We start from the raw sequence: 18841 nt of genomic DNA, 5'->3' as shown, positions 1-18841 counted from the left end.
GACAGAGACAGAGAGACAGACAGAGAGAGACAGAGAGGGAGACAGAGAGAGACATACAGAGAGAGACAGACAGAGAGAGACAGACAGAGAAAGACAGAGAAAGACAGACAGAGAGAGACAGACAGAGAGAGACAGAGAGAGACAGACAGAGAGAGACAGAGAGAGACAGACAGAGAGAGACGGACAGAGAGAGACAGATAGAGAGAGACAGACAGAGAGAGACAGAGAGAGATGTTCGGTCCATAGACCTGACAGAGCTGCCGATGAATTTCAATTGGCGCAATGCTTTGTGCATTAAAGAACTTTATCACCGACCGAACCTCGCAGGCGGCGGGAGAAGGAATAAGAGCTTCCATTTCGGACCACTGCTGCCACGCTACTGGCACCAGGCGGGACCTGTCCGGCTGGCATATGATTGATACGTCATAGATATGTTACGCATGCGCAATTGACACGGCTAATTACGTTTACTTTCAAGGGCAAAAAATCGGGAAACTTACTTTCTGGATGCGCCTCGTATATGAATAATTTAAAATGAATTCATAATAAATAATAATGTGAACATATTATAAAAGTCGTATTTACATGTTTTTTAACAACTAAACTCAGGAAAATAGCCTTCCACCTCGCCATGTTTGTTAAAGTCCTCGAAAAACTATATAATTTCGTATCGGCATTTCTTTTGCAGCCCAGTGTACGATGGCTTACCTGCAGTGACTGGTTCAGACTATATGATAAAAATGACACTAAATCCTTCAGTGACGTATTGCGAACATTTTGCATGGAATGATCGTCCGAACAGGATTGCAAAGCATCTGGCTTGCGTGATGGAACATTCTGTATAGGGATACAATAAAGAACACGTCCTGACACACTCTCGAAGTAGGATAGGAAAGGGATATGACGAAAGCATCAACAACACCAATTATAGTATTGCATTAGTAAACCCCAGTTTTAATATAGTGTTAGTACAATACATGTATATTACTGTGGGATATTTAAAACACACACACACACACCTTGTACTAGACTAACAACCGTACAGTATTAGTAAAATACATTGCATAAATATGATGTAATAAAGGCACATATCACGTATCCAAAATGCCCTTCAAGCACGAAGACGGTTCTCGAACACGGCGGAGGATGGCAAGAGTCCTGTAAGATGTGTTCTTGCAGTTTTTAATAAAGGCTCAGAAATATTTTCATCTAAATATCGACTATTACCAGTATGTATTGTGTACCAAGCCATAAGATGGATTACTATCAACAAAACAAAGTTCTGCATAATTTTTTTTTGGTTATTTAACGACGTTGTATCAACTACTACGTTATTTAGCGTCGATGAGATTGGTGATAGCGAGATGATATTTGGCGAGATGAGGCCGAGGATTCGCCATAGATTACCTTGCATTCACATTACGGTTGGGGAAAACCTCGGAAAAACCCAACCAGGTAATCAGCCCAAGCCGGGATCGAACCCGCGCCCGAACGCAACTTCAGACCGGCAGGCAGGCGCCTTAATCGACTGAGCCACGCCTGTGGCTTTCTGCATAATGAAGGGTTTGTTTCCAAAATCTGCTATTTCACTTTCAGTCTTTTTACAGGGAGGAACTTTTAAAAAAATATTAATCAACTTTGAAAAATACGTGTTGATTCTTATATTAACGATGTTTTATACCATTCTAATGTACTTAATGTACTAGAATACTTCATAGTTTATAAATTAAAAACGCGGAATTGGAGATTTGGAAAAAAAAATCATACTTTTAAATATCATCTTCAGTGACAAATAGTAAGAATTGGCAAAAAGTAACTTTGCCGTTGGATTGACAGTTTAACATATATACAATGTTATTAGGTCAAAATAAGTTTTTGAGTAAAATAACAGGTTCTGGAATCAAACAATTCAATGTAATCTGATTATCAAACAGCCCTTCAATCAGTTAAAAAAAAAAATAATCCCATACAAATAAAATAATTCATACTCTATGAACGACTCCTCTTTTGCAGCTCTCCTTCCAACCCTTCATTTTCTCTCTTTTCTCCCCTTCTTTCATTTTCTTCCTCGCCCTTCTCTTCTTTACCATCTATTTCTTTTCCTTCCTCCGTCTCCCCTCCACATTCTGCCTCTACCCTATCTCCAATCACTTCCCTCCCTTCTATTTCTTCTTTCTCAACTCCTTCTCCTCTATTTACCTCGAATTCACATTCTTTGGACGTTGATGGGAGACTTGAAACCTGAAAAGTAAAAACAACGTCACTGAGTAAGAATCCATTTTAAAATATCTATTTTATCTACACTAATCTCACTAGAGATTTTGATTTATCCAGAGAAAATCAAAACTCGAGTGGGATTTAATTGACTATTAAACGATTAGAAGAATATACTTATATAAATATTAGATTTGTTTCATGTGGGGGTGTGTTTGTGTAGTATAATGTGGAGTCAAAGAGTGTGTGTCTTCTGAAATTGAGTTGTGTGTTGAGAATTTCATTTGAGTCACTAAAATATACTAAATTGTCTTGAAAATGTATTATTGTACCATCTCATCATTACAAATATTCCGCTAGATGGCACTAGTGTGTTACAATGAGTTGTTCTCTTGTTACCAGTTGTGCCAACTATACAATCTTCATTGAACTCTATGGACGATTACTAGTCAAGAAGACTTTGTTGATTCAGTTTCATTTTTATTAAGACAGTTGCATTCCACTTCAATTATCAATATATATATTAAACAATCTCTAATACGTGACTATCCATAATCTCATACAGCAGAAGCTATAACATAACCTAAATATTATAAACAAGATAAACGATAGAAAAGTTTTTAATTAAGGATGATGAAATAAACATGGATAATTTTAAAATGTACAATTATTGAAAGTACTATGTTGGCAAACAAAGAAGCAAATGTTAGGGGGATGATAAAAAATAGACAAATGTTAAGGAGGCGATAAAAACAAATGTTAGGGAGGTGATAAAAATTGTAGAATAAGCAGGCATGATCGGTTGAAACACGTAGTTTCGTACCGTTTTATTGGTCAAAAGTAGTATGACGTAGTAAAAATGTAATAGTCAAAGAAAACAACGGACAGTACTAAAGTTAAGTAAAGTAAAGTAAAGTAGCACAACAAAATAAAACAAAACGAAACAGAACGGAACGGAACGGAACGAAACGAAACGAAATGTATGTATTTATTTGCACTGCAAGTGGGCAAGCACCCAGTGGTAGTGGTACACACAATATAAACAATACATCATAAAATTACAATACACAGTACAATTGTACAATGCGCAATACAATTAGATACACAATAATTACAATTAACACAATAATTACAATAATAAAATAAAATAAAAAAATAAAGCAAAGAAAATCAAAGTAAAATAAAAAATAAAGTACAGTAAAGTAGAGTAGCAAAACAAAATGAAATAAAATAAAGTAAGGTGAAGTGAAGTGAAGTGAATGAAGGGAAGGAAAGAAGAAAGGTGAGGGAAGGGAAGGGAAGGGAAGAAGAAAGGTGAGGGAAGGAAAGGGAAGAGAAGGGAAGGGAAGGGAAGGGAAGGAAAGGGAAGGGAAGGGAAGGGAAGGGAAGGGAAGGGAAGGGAAGGGAAGGGAAGGGAAGGGAAGGGAAGGGAAGGGAAGGGAAGAAGAAAGGTGAGGGAAGGGAAGGGAAGGGAAGGGAAGAAGAAAGGTAAGGTAAGGGAAGGGAAGGGAAGGGAAGGGAAGAAGAAAGATGAGGGAAGGGAAGGAAAGGGAAGGGAAGGGAAGGGAAGAAGAAAGGTGAGAGAAGGGAAGGGAAGGGAAGGGAAGGGAAGGGAAGGGAAGGGAAGGGAAGAAGAAAGGTGAGAGAAGGGAAGGGAAGGGAAGGGAAGGGAAGGGAAGGGAAGGGAAGGGAAGGGAAGGGAAGGGAAGGGAAGGGAAGGGAAGAAGAAAGATGAGGGAAGGGAAGGGAAGGTAAGGGAAGGGAAGGGAAGGGAAGGGAAGGGAAGAAGAAAGGTGAGAGAAGGGAAGGGAAGGAAAGGGAAGGGAAGGGAAGGGAAGGGAAGGGAAGGGAAGGGAAGGGAAGGGAAGGGAAGGGAAGGGAAGGGAAGGGAAGGGAAGAAAAATAAAAAGGAAAAAAAAAGGAAATCACTTAATGTGTAAATGTAGAAGGTAGATGAAAACATATAACACTTACCGTAACAGTCAGTTTGGCAACTTGTCATGAGATAATTTTCAATTATGTGGCAGTGACAATATGTGTCAGAGGAAGAATAATTATCTGTATGCATCTGAAGTCTGATTATCTCTTCTTTCCAAGCCTTTGTCGTATTTATGATCAGATCTTTCTGTTAGTTCCGCCAAAACAGACCATTCTTTTTCTATAGAAATATCACACATATAATTATTTCAATCTCATTTCCATATTATCAAATTGAAGAGTGTGGTCCCAAAACTCGCTGTCCATTTGGTCATTTTTATGATTTTTGCATATTCGATTATGTTTGAGACCTCTATAATTATATTTTAAGGTCGTTTTCTTCCAAACAAACGTCAATCCTTGTCTAAAAGTTTGTGTTATTGTGCAGGTCACTTGAAAACTCGCTCAGTCTGTAGACCAGTGGATACAAAATCTGGCCCAGTCCTTTCATAAAAATGGACTTAACACCTTTTGGGGTCACACTGTAATTGCACTATTGTTTGGTTGAAGATACTGTATAGTCACAATGTTGGGACACACACTGTTGTCAGGCTGACGAAATATTAATTATCAGTGTAAAAGCAAACATTTGATCTTTGAAGCATGTATGTCATTTCTATGCTGCCAGACAAATGAAATATGTTATGAATGACGTGGAATTTATGTTATACTACTTCAGAGTAACATCACAAACGTTAAATAGAACTGTCAGTGCAAAGTTGTCAGATTGAAATATGTTATCGAAAGTGTTTCGTAATTAAGAATAAGATCATAAAATGTGGCATAACAGTCTTCACAATAACACAGACATAAGTGACATATTTTCACAGATAAAAAGAGGACACCCTGGTAAAGTGCAGAGGAGTCACAATCGGACATATTATTCGAACAATTCAATGTCATTCATATCCCATAATCTATATAGTGTGACGGCCACGTGAGGTTCGATCTCACGACCGACGGAGGAAAGGCTAAGTCGGCTGTGTTTTGGGCGGGTTGCGCGCGCATCTGGTGCTTGCGGAGAGAAGAAAGGGGAAAGAGCGATCGCGGCGGAGAGGAGAGGGGTACGGATTGTTCGAGTGCTTTCTCTGGAGTGCTATCTGGACGCGCGTCGAAATATCGAGAACTCGTACTTTCTCGCAACTATGGTGTGAGTATAAATCACGCACGCGAGTGAACTTGGGAGTCATTCAGTCAGTAAGCCAGTGTTGTTACAGTCAGTGAACAGAGCAAGCCAGCCAGTCTTGTGTACCGGAGTTCGACTTGAGTGTGCGTCCGCAACTGTGTCAGCATCCGAAGGCCTGAGTTCGAGTGCAGTGGACCGCAGTTGGAGGGACCTGAGTTCGAGTGCAGTGGACCGCAGTTGGAGGGACCTGAGTTCGAGTACAGTGGACTGTCTCTGAAGGTCTGTGGTTCGAGATTCTGTGAACGCGAGTGACTGAGCTAGAAGAACTAGCCAAGACAAACGGGCTGTGCACTGAGAACTGACAGTTCTGTGTTGTAAATAGTGCTTTGTGAACATAAGTTAAGATTAACAGTTCATTGTTGTTCGTAATAGTCCAAGTAAATTGTCATTGTCGTCAGTGGAGTGCACTAACGAATACTGTGTTACTGTGTGGCGAGCAAATCCCATTGTTGACGGGAGCAGAATTAAATTGTAGAAGATGAAGAGTTATTGTTGGAAGAATAAATTACATTGTTATTCAGTAATAAAAATTTACAATAGGTATACTATTCACATTATATGAGAAACATTGTTAGATGACGTACAATAAGGTTAATCGGGGTAAGTGTTAATTTGGGGCAAGTGTAACCCATGCCATTAAACGCAAGAAGGCGAGTTTGTAGAGTGGCGACAACTTTCGAATGTTTATGCTACTAGAAGCTACTTCACATATATTCAGAGTGGAAACATTTTCGCGCAGAAAATATTGTGACAGCAGGCCGGGAGTCGAACGCGCGTCCGGCAGAAGGAGGGCGAGCTCGGAGGGCGCTGGGCGCGGCAAAGGAAGTTGCGCACGCATTTAATGTAAGGGAAGGTGCGGTGTTGCGCGAAGCAAGGGGGGGGGAAGCTGGAAGTTTCGAAAAGCTACGCAAGCAGATTGTTGGAGAAACTGCGGGACACCGTAGTTTCTCGAAAGTGTGATCTACTAATAAATAGAATGGGCAAGAGAGCCACAACCAGTCTTAGTTTGGACAGCGAGTTCAGTTGGTGAATCAGCAGCGCCCAGGCAGAAGAAATGCATCCCGAAGTGTTGAGTTCGAAGTTCAGTGGACTGTCTCTGGGTTCGATATAATGTGAACTTGAGTGAATGAGCTAGAAGAACTAGCCAAGGCAAACGAACTGTGAACTGAGAACTGACGGTTTTGTTTTGTAAATAGTGCTTTGTGAACTTTAGTTGAGATTAGGAGTACATTGTTGTTCTAAATAATCCAATTGAATTGTCATTGTCGTCTGTGGAGTGCAATAACGAATACTGAGTTTCTGTGTGGAGTGAAATACCCATTGTTGACGGGAGTATTTAAATTCAGAAATAGAAAGCTATTATTGCTGTGAATAAAAGTAACATTATTATTGAATTAAAAGTCGCAATATAAAATTCTTATTCTGTGTCTTTTGATTATTATTTGAATTTGTTTTAAGCAAGAGTTCTTAGGAACATAAAGAATGCTTTTTATTTAGTTTGTGTGTCTTTTGTCATTTAAATATTTGCAGTGTATTAAATACCCAAAATATAAAATTCTCATTCTATGTGTCTTCTGATTATTTCAATTGAAGAGTCCACTGCAAGAATATAAAATTCTCATTCTATGTGTCTTCTGATTATTTCAATTGAAGAGTCCACTGCAAGAATGATGGATGTCATTTGGAATACATTTTGCAGGAGAAGCAATTGAAAGTTTAAAATGCTTAGCGCTCAAAGCTTAACTGTGATTTTCCGATCATTACTGGACAATGACTATCAGTGTTAATGCCATATAACCCTCTATGTACATTCTATATGTCTTAAGCTATGCATTGACAGTCTTGGTTCTTTTTCGACAAGAAAGTGACATCCATCATTCTTGCAGTGGACTCTTCAATTTGTATTTAGCAAAAACTCGTATGAACTTAAAAAATGCATTTTATTTAATTTGTGTGTCTTTTGTCATTTAAATATTTGCAATGTATTAAACGTCCAGTATATAAAATTCCCGTTCAATGTTTTTTTTTTATTCTTTCAATTTGTCTCAAGTCTTAGGACAATAAAAAATGCTACATATTTAGTCTGCGTGTCATTCTGTCATTTGAATATTCTCAGTGTATTAAATGCTCAAAATATAAAATTATTTTTCTATGTATCAATTTGTTTTAAGTCTTAGGAACATAAAAAAATGCTACATATTTAGTTTGTGACATTTTGTCATTTAAATATTTACAGTGTATTAAATGCCCAATATATAAAATTCTCGTTCTATGTCTCTCTCGATTCTTTCAATTTGTCTTAAGCAAAAGTTCTTAGGAACATAAAAATTGCTTTTTATTTAGTTTGTGTGTCATATTGTCATTTAAATATTTGCTGTTTATTACATGCCTAACATGTAAAATTCTCATTCTAAACAGGATGTAAAGTTCTTTCATATCTTTCATATTGTGACCTTTGCTGCAGAAAGCTATTAGATTATAATAGCCCAGCGCTGGCGGCAAGTGTAACCTATCAGCCGACAATAGTAATATGCGTTACAAGAGCAATATGTTGAAGTTTTCATGTTCGAGGAAAAGTATGAAAAAGCGAAACGTAGTTGAGCTTTTTTAATTTCCGAGAATTGAAAGAAAACATACCGCTCGTGTATCGTACATTATTTTGTGCGAAGATCGTTTATTACATACCTGAAAGACGAATTTCTAATTAGTTGCAATGAAATCTCCATCTTGGTTTCTGTTCAATGACGGCAAATTTGCAAAACAATAATATCTATCTTCAACATTGTTGCTTTAAAATGTTTTCTGTGTTTACTATACTCCAGCAGGCTGTGATATACATCTGTCTTCCCCCCCCCCCCCCAGTCTATAAATGCGAACTTAAAGCAAACGGCTTCCTTAATGTTACTTGCATCACGAATGCAGTAACTTTAGTGGAGTTATAGGGTTTACTTAATTTTTGCAAATATTTAAAAACAATAATTAACAGTGCAATTTAGGTGAAATTGCAGTGTAAGTTTCCAATTTATAATTATTACTATATTGAACGTCTCTAAAAATAATAGTAAAATCAATATGTCACTTAAGCGGTAAGAAGAGGGAAATTGTTATGTATGTTCGGTTGGGAATACTGAATGTGGAATTTTAGACTTACCGCGGATTGGTTTTGTGCGGAAACCAATACGCGGTAAGTGTTAAATACCACATTCAGTATTCCCAACCTAACACACATAACAATTTCCCTATTCTTACCGCTTAAGCGTCATATTCATTTTACTGCTATAGGCTTTTAACATATTATTTTTAAAGACGTTCAATATAGTAATAATATAAATTGGAAACTTACCACTGCAATTTCACCTAAATTGCACTGTTAATTACTGTTTTTAAATATTTGCATAAATTAAGTAAACTCTAAATCATTACATAACCTTACCGTTTGTTTTAAGTTTGCATTTATAGACTGGGAGAAAAAAAAGACAGACGTATATCACGGCCTGCTGGAGTATAGTAAACACAGAAAACATTTTATAGGAACAATGTTGAAGATAGACATATTTGTTTTCTAAAGATGCCGTCATTGCACAGAAACCAAGATGGAGATTTCATTGCAACTAATTAGAAATTCCTCTTTCAGGTATGTAATAAACGATCTTCGCACAAAATAATGTACGATACACGAGCGGTATGTTTGTTTTCATGTTCTCGAAAATTAAAAAAAACTCAACTACGTTTCGCTTTTTCAATCTTTTCCTCGAACATGAAAACGTCAACATACCGCTCTTGTAACGCATATTACTATTACATTCGTGGATCTCAACTTAATAATGTAATTTTTCTTCCTTTTCACCATAATTAGGTAAGGTATTGATAGTCACCTGTTCAAATTTACGCGAATTTTAATTTCAATTCAGCAAGTTAGTAAATGTCAAAGTTGAACTATTAAATTTATGGGCTCCTCTTACCCCTTTTACCTTAACATATCACTTACTTATTTACTGGCTTTTAAGGAACCCGGAGGTTCATTGCCACCCTCACATAAGCCCGCCATCGGTCCCTATCCTGAGCAAGATTAATCCAGTCTCTATCATCATATCCCACCTCCCTCAAATCCATTTTAATATTATCTTCCCATCTACGTCTAGGCCTCCGCAAAGGTCTTTTTCCCTCCGGCCTCCCAACTAATACTCTATGTGCATTTCTGGATTCATCCATACGTGCTACATGCCCTGTCCATCTCAAACGTCTGGATTTAATTAACATATTATCTAGCTAAAAATGTTTACCACATAAAATAAAATTGGTCACCGGCGTAGCTCAGTCGGCTGGGGCACCTGTATGCAGATCCGGAGTTGCGCTTGGGCACGGGTTCAATTCCCGCTTGAACTGATTACTTGGATGGGTTTTTTCGAGGTTTTCCCCAAACGTAAGGGAAATGTCATTTCGCTATCACCAATACCATCGTAGTTGATACAGCGTCGTTAAATAACTAAATAAAAAATAAATTCAGAAGACTAAAATAATGAAACCTTGAAAAATCCATGTATTGATTCAATTGCTACATTTATCAGATAAGGCTATGCTTTCTTGGATGTTTGAAAAGATAATCATGAATTTCTGAACAACAGTATTCTTTCAAATTGAAGACTGTGATCCCCAAACGCGTTCAGTTCAGTTTTATGAAAGGATTGGGCTAGTTTTTAATCACCGGTCTACGGGCTGAGCGAGCTTTCAAGCGACATGCATAATAACAATGATTCATGATGTTTTGGAAGAAAAGGAGCTTAAAATATAAAACTGAAACTGACTGTTTTATGTATGTGTGATTAATATTGTATTAGACTTACTTGTAAAGACTCGGAGTGTAATCATCTTATTCCTATTCAACATACGCAGACCTTCACAATGATATGGCTCCTTGTCTCTGAACACAGAGCTGAACATGAGCGTTATCGGACAGCGGGGATGCGACTCGGAGAATTTTTGGATTTCATTTGCGCAATTGCGACAAGGCGAGAACGACATGATCATATCAACAGATCTGTAATAATGTAATTCAATGCAATATAAGATAACTAAAATGATCAGCTGAAAACTAAAGAGTTAGCATTGATTATTGTAAGCTACAAACTAGAACTAAGAATTCAGAATTAAAGTTAGAAATTAAATAAAAAAATATAAAGATATGATCTAAAATCTAATAAGAAAAGAATAAGGAATCTGAACTAATAACTAGTATCTTTTATTAACGTTTGTATCCTGTTTAGGGTATTTTCTGACCCAAATGGAAATATAAAGTTAATTCACAAGCACAATTTTTATCCGAGAACTTTCAACCTATAGACATACCCCTCTGAATCAATTTTATAACCCATAAATAAATAAACAAATAAACAAGCGAACAAAGGAACGAACAGACAGACAGACAGGAAGACAAATAAATACATACATAGATAAATATATAGAGAAATAAATAGTAAATGAAAAAAAATGAATAAATAAATACATAAATAAATAAATAAATAAATAAATAAATAAATAAATAAATAAATAAATAAATAAATAAATAAATAAAATAAATAGGTAAATAAATAAATAAATGCATAAGAAATTAATAAATGATAAATAAATAAATTAAAAAATAAATACCGGTAACTAAATAGATAAATAAACGAATAAGTAAATAAATAGACAAATAAATAGATTAATAAATTAATAAGTAGATAGATAGATAGATAGATAGATAGATAGATAGATAGATAGATAGATAGATAGATAGATAGATAGATAGATAGATAGATAGATAGATAGATAGATAGGCAGGCAGGCAGGCAGGCAGGCAGGCAGGCAGGCAGGCAGGCAGGCAGGCAGGCAGGCAGGCAGGCAGGCAGGCAGGCAGGCAGGCAGGCAGGCAGGCAGGCAGGCAGGCAGATAGATAGATAGATAGATAGACAGACAAATAAATACATAAATAGATAAATACATAGGTAAATAAATAGGAAATGAAAAAATGAATAAATAAATAAATAAATAAATAAATAAATAAATAAATAAATAAATAAATAAATAAGTAAATAAAATAAATAGGTAAATAGATAAATAAATGCATAAGAAATTAATAAAAGATAAATAAATTAATTAAAAAATAAATACCGGTAACTAAATAGATAAATAAACGAATAAGTAAATAGACAAATAAATAGATTAATAAATTAATAAGTAGATAGATAGATAGATAGATAGATAGATAGATAAGATAGATAAAATAGATAAGATAGACAAGATAGACAAGATAGACAAGATAGACAAGATAGACAAGATAGACAAGATAGACAAGATAGACAAGATAGACAAGATAGACAAGATAGACAAGATAGACAAGATAGATAAGATAGATAAGATAGATAAGATAGATAAGATAGATAAGATAGATAAGATAGATAAGATAGATAAGATAGATAAGATAGATAAGATAGATAAGATAGATAAGATAGATAAGATAGATTAGATAGATTAGATAGATTAGATAGATTAGATAGATTAGATAGATAGATAGATAGATAGATAGATAGATAGATAGATAGATAGATAGATAGATAGATAGATAGATAGATAGATAGATAGATAGACAGACAGATAGATAAATAAATAAATAAATAAATAAATAAATAAATAAATAAATAAATAAATAAATAAATAAATAAATAAATTAATATTTTAAATGGAGATGCTGAGTACTAATGCCAGAACTTATGACAAGGCCAGAGAAGACTCCTTTAAGGATTTATGAAATTTTCTTGTCAGTTTCTTTCGTGTTACGAGTTTATCTGTTAAGTAATTATATCCGTCAGCCATGAGACAATGACTGTCCTAATCTCTTTTCAAAGTAAGAGTATATTGTTCTGTTTGTTCCATAGGGAAGCATGACACAAGTGAACAAGGGATAGCCTATGTGATACGTGTATCAGTTATCCCTGTATCAAACCGCATTTGCATTCATTATTCCTACAGACATTCTTGTGCTTTACGTATTACAGGTGCCAATGTTCTATAAATCTAAAGGTGGGGGAAAAAAAAAAAAAGAAAAAAAAAACATGATCGAGACTTATGTTAAGCACTGCAGAAATATTTGGTATATGTAGGTGAAGTGACTTTAAAGAGGTGTGTAATTAAATATAAAGAAGAAGAAAATACAAAATTTGAACCAAACTGGAGGACTACACAAATTTTCACCAGGGAAGAAGAGAGAATGTTAGCAAAATGATTGGAAATAGCCACCAAAATGTATTTTGGGCTTGATACTGTAAATGTAGACAAGTAACTGGCTTATGAATTCACACAAAACATCGCAAAACTTATCTTTCTACCAAATGAGGACCAAATGACAGGGTACGATTGATTGAGCGGTTTTATGAGCAGTAACGATTATGAACCGTAACAAAGAACTCTCTACTCGTCTACTAGAAGCAACAAGCATTGCATCAGCTTTCAATAGAGCAAATGTGAAGGATTTTAATGAAAAGTTAGAGCATGTCCTTCTGCGAAATAACTCGGAGACTTGTTGGATGTATTTTAGGGTCAAGCCCTGTAGAAGAATGGACTGTGAATTTCTCAGGACATGTGGCAGAAAATTTAAATGGCCACAAAACGCTGATATTTCTCTGATTGACAGTTCTCAAATTGATACTATACTTTCATAACCTATATTTATAGATAAAAATAAACGTTTTATTTTGTTTATTTTAATGAAAGTTTTGAAGGACTATCTGTGGACACGAAATATGTTAAAAAATGTATTTGATTAGCTTTGGCAAAAATGATATTGATATTCCACTGTACAACTTTGAAATACTTTATCAACATGAATCATTAGCATTGCAAACCAAAATCTCATTTAAATTTTGTGAATTTTGAATATAAAATAACTGTATCATATAAATCCAAGGAGTGTATTACATATCCCCAAGATAGGGAGGACTGATACTCTTTGCATACAGTTAAATATTTATTGTTTTTTGTGTGTTCATAAAACGGTTAAAATTGTGTAATTTGTTATTGTATTCAATATACTTTGTGTAACTTAGCAATTGAATAAAGAAAGCAATAAGAAGCATATTTAAGACCAGCATATTCATTTTTTTTACCTTTTGTATCAAACATCCCCTTCTCCCCTAGTGTCGAAAAGAAGAAGAAGAAGAGAGATTTGTTGTACTATTTAAGAAATTAGAAGAATGTTAGATGAAAATTTCTGTTGAATCTGTCCTAATGTTGCATTTTATTGCTCTTTGAATTAATTAATATTAGCATTACAACTAATTAAAATCAACTAACGTTAAAAATTTTAACTTGAAAGATACAATAATATAAAATTCTGAATTTCAAACTAGAAACTAAAAATAAGAACAATGAAAGTAGGCCTATATAATAATAATAATAATAATAATAATAATAATAATAATAATAATAATAATAATAATAATGATAATAATAATTTATTTATTTTTATTTATTTATATTTAATTTATTTATTTATATTTAATGTGCTGTACAACAGCCAGTGGCCAATTACAGTTCAGCACAAACAATATAACAAAAACATAATACAAAAATAATTATTACACATAAATATAATTAAAATTAATTACAATAATGACGATGAATGGATAAATAATGGATGACTTTAAAATACATAACTAAGAATACTATGAGACAATGATAATTGAGTATAATGCCTAAAAGAATACATAAATGATAAATCGTTGCCAAGAGCAAACTAAGTCTATACATTGAAGGGATCGAATTCGCAGCCATGCATGTTGGCATTTTTAATGCATCTGGAGACTGGTGAAAGAAATTTCGAATTTCTAATATAGAAAAGTTTGTGGGCTCTCATATCTTTTGTTGGAATACGTAAGGTAATATTGTTTAAGAAAGAGTCACAGGATATATCACCTTTGAGGACTTTACAAAAGAACAGATAATCTAGCTCATGGCGTCTAGCATATAGATTTTGACAATTAAAATATTCACATTTTCTCTCATAACTGTACCCGGAACTAATGGGCAGAAATATGAATGAACATAAGGATATAAATTTTCTTTGTATATTTTCTACTGTAATTTAGCCGAGTCCGTAGTTGTAATCGAGTTCCAAACTACAGATGCATATTCGGGTTTCGATCGCACCAATGTATAGTATAGCATTAAAAGAGAATCGGGCTGGAAAAAGAATAGGTCATTGACCGTATTATTCCTAGCATTCTGATTGCGTGATTGTAAATGTAATCAACGTGACTATGAAAATACAATTTACTGTCAAAGAATATTCCCAAAGCTTTTACGCAATCCGTTCTGTTAATTAGAACATTATTTAGATAATAATTAAATTTCAGTGAAGAAGTTTTCCTAGAAAAGGTTATTACATTAGTTTTGGATACGTTAATTTTCATACCGTTGTCTTCCGACCATTTAGCGACTGAATTTATGTCACATTGAAGTGATTGACAGTCAGTACTACTTTTGATTGTACGAAAAATTTTTAAATCGTCTGCAAATAATAAACAGTCGGAAGTTATTCTTTTACATGTATCATATATGAATATAATAAATAGGAGAGGTCCTAAAGTAGATCCCTGCGGGACTCCGCAATTTATATTATAAGAATAAGAGTGTATATTAAACAGTCTTACACATGAAACTCTATTACTTAAATAATTTTCGAACCAGTTTACGTAGCTTACAGAAAGACCAATATTTCCTAACTTATGAAGAAGGATATAGTGCGGAACTACATCAAAAGCTTTACTGAAATCGAAATATATTGAATCAGTTTGTCCCTGCTTTTCAATTATTGGTACAATTTGATTTAGATACGTGACCAGGTTAGTGACAGTGGATTTAGTTTTAGTAAATCCATGTTGAGAAGAATTGAGCTTGTTTGCACATAAAAAGATATGTCTGTGAATAACGGTTTCAAACATTTTTGAAAAATTATTTAGGATCGAGATAGGTCTGTAGTTTTTGTAATCGTTTGTTTTTCCATTTTTAAATATAGGAATAATTACAGCTTGTTTCCATAGTGAGGAAAATTCACCAGTTTTCAAGCTAATATTAAATATGTGGGCTAAAAGAGGAATAAATATATCAGAGCATCCTTTAATTATAAAATTTGGAATACCGTCAGTGCCAATTGTTTTTGTTGGTTTCAGTTTTTTAATTGCTTTACGAACGTCATCATGTGATACTTTAGGTATAGGTAATGAGTCTGTTATATTCGTAATAATGTTTTCATATGTATGGCTGTGTTTAGTCTGAACAGATCTGAAGTGTTCAGCAAAAGCATTGACAATGTCTAATTGATCTGTGATGTGTTTATCCTTAAGAATTAATTCAGAGGGATAATTATCTGTCTTCCGAAATGATTCAACGTATTTCCGAAACTTTTTTGATTCCGTTTTAAGATTTTCATTAATATTTTGAAGCCAAGATAATTTATCCGATTTAATTTTAGATTTCACAAGTTTTCTATAGTAGGAAAATGTTTGATAATAAAATTCAGTTTTGAATTTTTTACATTTTTTATGTGCATGTTTTTTCTTTCTAATAAGTTTACGTAAGGTGTTAGAAAACCATTGTGGATAACTGGACCTTTTGATTCTAGTGACAGGAACTGCCTGGGATATGACACTATTAACTACTGAACATAGTGAGCTAGCTGCACCATTAACATCAACAACTTGGTAAACACAGCACCAATCGTTATTATATAGACGCCAATATAAATTCAAGTAATCACCTTGAGAATAATTTGGGAATGAATTTTGTTGATTCTGGGGAGAAAAATTTAGTGTGACTTCAAGAGTTAATATTAATGATAGTCATCCTGCAAGACTAGTGAGTGGCCAGATTGACCTCAGTCTCGGTTAAATTTGTAAATACAAGATCAAGTAAGTTTTTGTTATTGTTGAATTTACTTGTTTCAATCCAAGAAATCAAGAAGATGAAAATAACTCTTGAGCCTTAATTTTGGAGTAGTAATGGATGTTATTAGCACAACAACCAGATGACCAATTCATACCAGGAGTATTAAAATCGCCGAGAAAAACTACTCTATTATTGTGTGTATCAAGATGATTTTCAAGAAAATTTAGATAAGATTTTAGAAACTTTGGATCAGTATCGGGTGGAAAGTAATGATTACCAATTAACAAATTGAATCCGTCTGCCATAGGAATCTGAATCCATACACACTCGCTAATGAATTCTAAGTCATGACTCCGGTATACAACAGGTATTTGATTGTTGACAGCTATTAAGACACCACCGCCACGGGTTTTATTGGTATCCTCAAATTTTTTATCACTTCGAAAAATGGTATAATAATTAGGGAATAAATTATTATACTCAACAAGCTCTTGAAGCCATGTTTCTGTCAAACAGATAATAGTGTCAGCATTACTAACAACATTTTCGAAAAATTAATCGATTTTAGTGTTTAATCCTCTAACATTTTGATAATATATTTCAAGATGATTGCTTGAACTACATATTGTATATCAATGGTAAAACTAAGACGCATTCCCGTTGGATCCCTCAGATTCTCTGGCAGTAGAAGCATAGTGCTGCTCCGGTTTTAATTTTCCATAGAAAGGTGCGATAAGACACCCGACTGGCCAAACGCCAGTGTTGTTAATTAAGTGGAAATCTTTTTCCTCAACCGAAATATGGAAAGAGGAATAAGTTTCGTATTTTGTCTTTAATTTGGTAACTACTAGAGAACTTAGAGTAAGTTGGTTCTTTAGAGAATCCTCAATACTTTTACCATTAACTTTCGGACTGAATCTAGATACAAAAAGAGATTTCATTTTAGCTCTAACTGGAACTGTTTCCAGCGCACTAGATGTTAACACACCCTGAGTGACTTTACGAACTTTGCGCTTTTTTGCTACAACTTGAAATCCCTCACCGTCAATAGGAGGTGAAGGGGATCCGACCTCATTAGCCGTAAGTTGCGTAGTCACAACATTTGAAGCAGACGCTGACTTCGCAGCACCTGGATTACTTTGTTTTGATGACGCAGGTGCTGATTGAGACAACACCTGACTGTATGATTTTCTGATGCAACTAGCATTAACCTGCTGAACTACTTTCGGATTTGAATTATCCGAATTTGTATAGGAAATTCTTTTGTCCAAAATTTCGGCCATCTGAATTTTCAGTGCCGCATTCTCTTTCTTAATTTCCAACATTTCATTATGTAGACTTTTAACATAGTTCAATATGTCGCTAAGAGTATCCAATATGGTCACAATATTTAACCTCACGGTCTCTACCTGTACAGATAAAGAATCCACAGAAGGCAGAGAAGGCAGCTTGAGTTCTCTTGTAGACGAAATCACTTTTTTCACCGGAGAAACTAGTTTTTTTAGAACCCACAGGAATTTCGTCACCATGCGACGTCTTCAAGGCACTAATACAACGCTCACAATTATAGGATGAGTTGTCTCTCTCCATGTATAAGTCATACTCTGCATCTCCCAAATTGATGCAGTCAAGATGATATCTAAAGCCACTAGGCCCCGCACACTTTAAGAATTTCTGCCTTCCGAAGAACGCAGCACTACAAGTCGGGCATGTATCCTTGCTTGCTGGCATACCTCGGAATAACATTTAGCAGCGATCTCGGCTGGGGGGAACACGTTACAGACACAGCGGGAAAGGCATAGAGAGTGTTACACTTTATGATGAGGGTACTAAGAAAAGGTTCTGATAAATCCAAAGAGATTGCATATAAATCACTAGTACGTCCAGTAATGGAATATGGTGCTGCATGTTGGGATCCTTACAGATTGGAACATATTAAGACACTGGAAAAGATTCAAAAACGGGGTCTTAAGTGTTGTCGGAAAAATTCACCATTAAAATGGGACACACTCACGGACAGGAGAACGCGAATTCGATTATGCGCACTGTTTAAAACATACAGAGGTGAGCCTGCCTGGAGAGAAATAAAAAATAGGTTGCAGCCGCCAAATTACTCTTCAAGGAACGACCACTCATATAAATTGAGGGAAAGAAGGCAGATGACGGACACTGGAAAGTTTTCTTTTCTCAATCTTACTATCAGGGACTGGAATGGTTTACCTGTAGACTTACTAAAGGCTTTACCAACAACCAAAATGCATTTAAAAATTGGCTTAAGGACCTTACTAATAGACGGTAATTATACACAGTATTTAAAGGGTGTAAATGATGTGTTGTTACTGAAGTGTTGTATCAGTGAAGAATTATGTTGTGTCAGTGAAGTGTGTTGTATCAGTGAAGAAGTATGTCGTGTCAGTAAAGTGTGCTGTGTAATTGAAACGTGTTCCTGTCAGTGAAGCTTTATAGTTTATAGTGGCAGTGCAAAGAATTTGAACAGTGAAATGTTTTTGAAGTGTTAGTGAAATCAGGATAGAATCAGTGAAA

At 34.8% G+C, this 18841-nt stretch overlaps 1 protein-coding gene across 14 annotated transcripts in view; it reads right to left on the bottom strand.

Annotated features, from left to right (window-relative positions):
* The window catches only part of LOC138704679 (mucin-2-like), a 123996-nt gene that overhangs the window by 36083 nt on the left and 69072 nt on the right, over positions 1 to 18841 (bottom strand). Inside the window, exons 8-10 of one of the 14 annotated variants that reach the window (XR_011333401.1) lie at positions 10222 to 10415; positions 4189 to 4372; positions 872 to 2241 (exon numbers count right to left, since the gene is read on the bottom strand). The exons of 10 other annotated variants lie outside the window; for them this stretch is intronic. The gene's annotated coding sequence lies outside the window, so the exon portion shown is untranslated. Of the gene's footprint in view, positions 1 to 868; positions 2242 to 4188; positions 4373 to 10221; positions 10416 to 18841 lie in introns of those variants that run through there. 3 more of the 14 variants (XR_011333400.1, XR_011333398.1, XR_011333402.1) reach the window with 3 other exon arrangements.

The sequence above is a fragment of the Periplaneta americana genome, chromosome 8, assembly GCF_040183065.1.
Source record: "Periplaneta americana isolate PAMFEO1 chromosome 8, P.americana_PAMFEO1_priV1, whole genome shotgun sequence".
In the NCBI taxonomy this organism is placed as follows: domain Eukaryota; kingdom Metazoa; phylum Arthropoda; class Insecta; order Blattodea; family Blattidae; genus Periplaneta; species Periplaneta americana.
The sequence above is the reverse complement of the archived record's forward strand: the minus strand, read 5'-3'. Positions and strand labels throughout refer to the sequence as shown.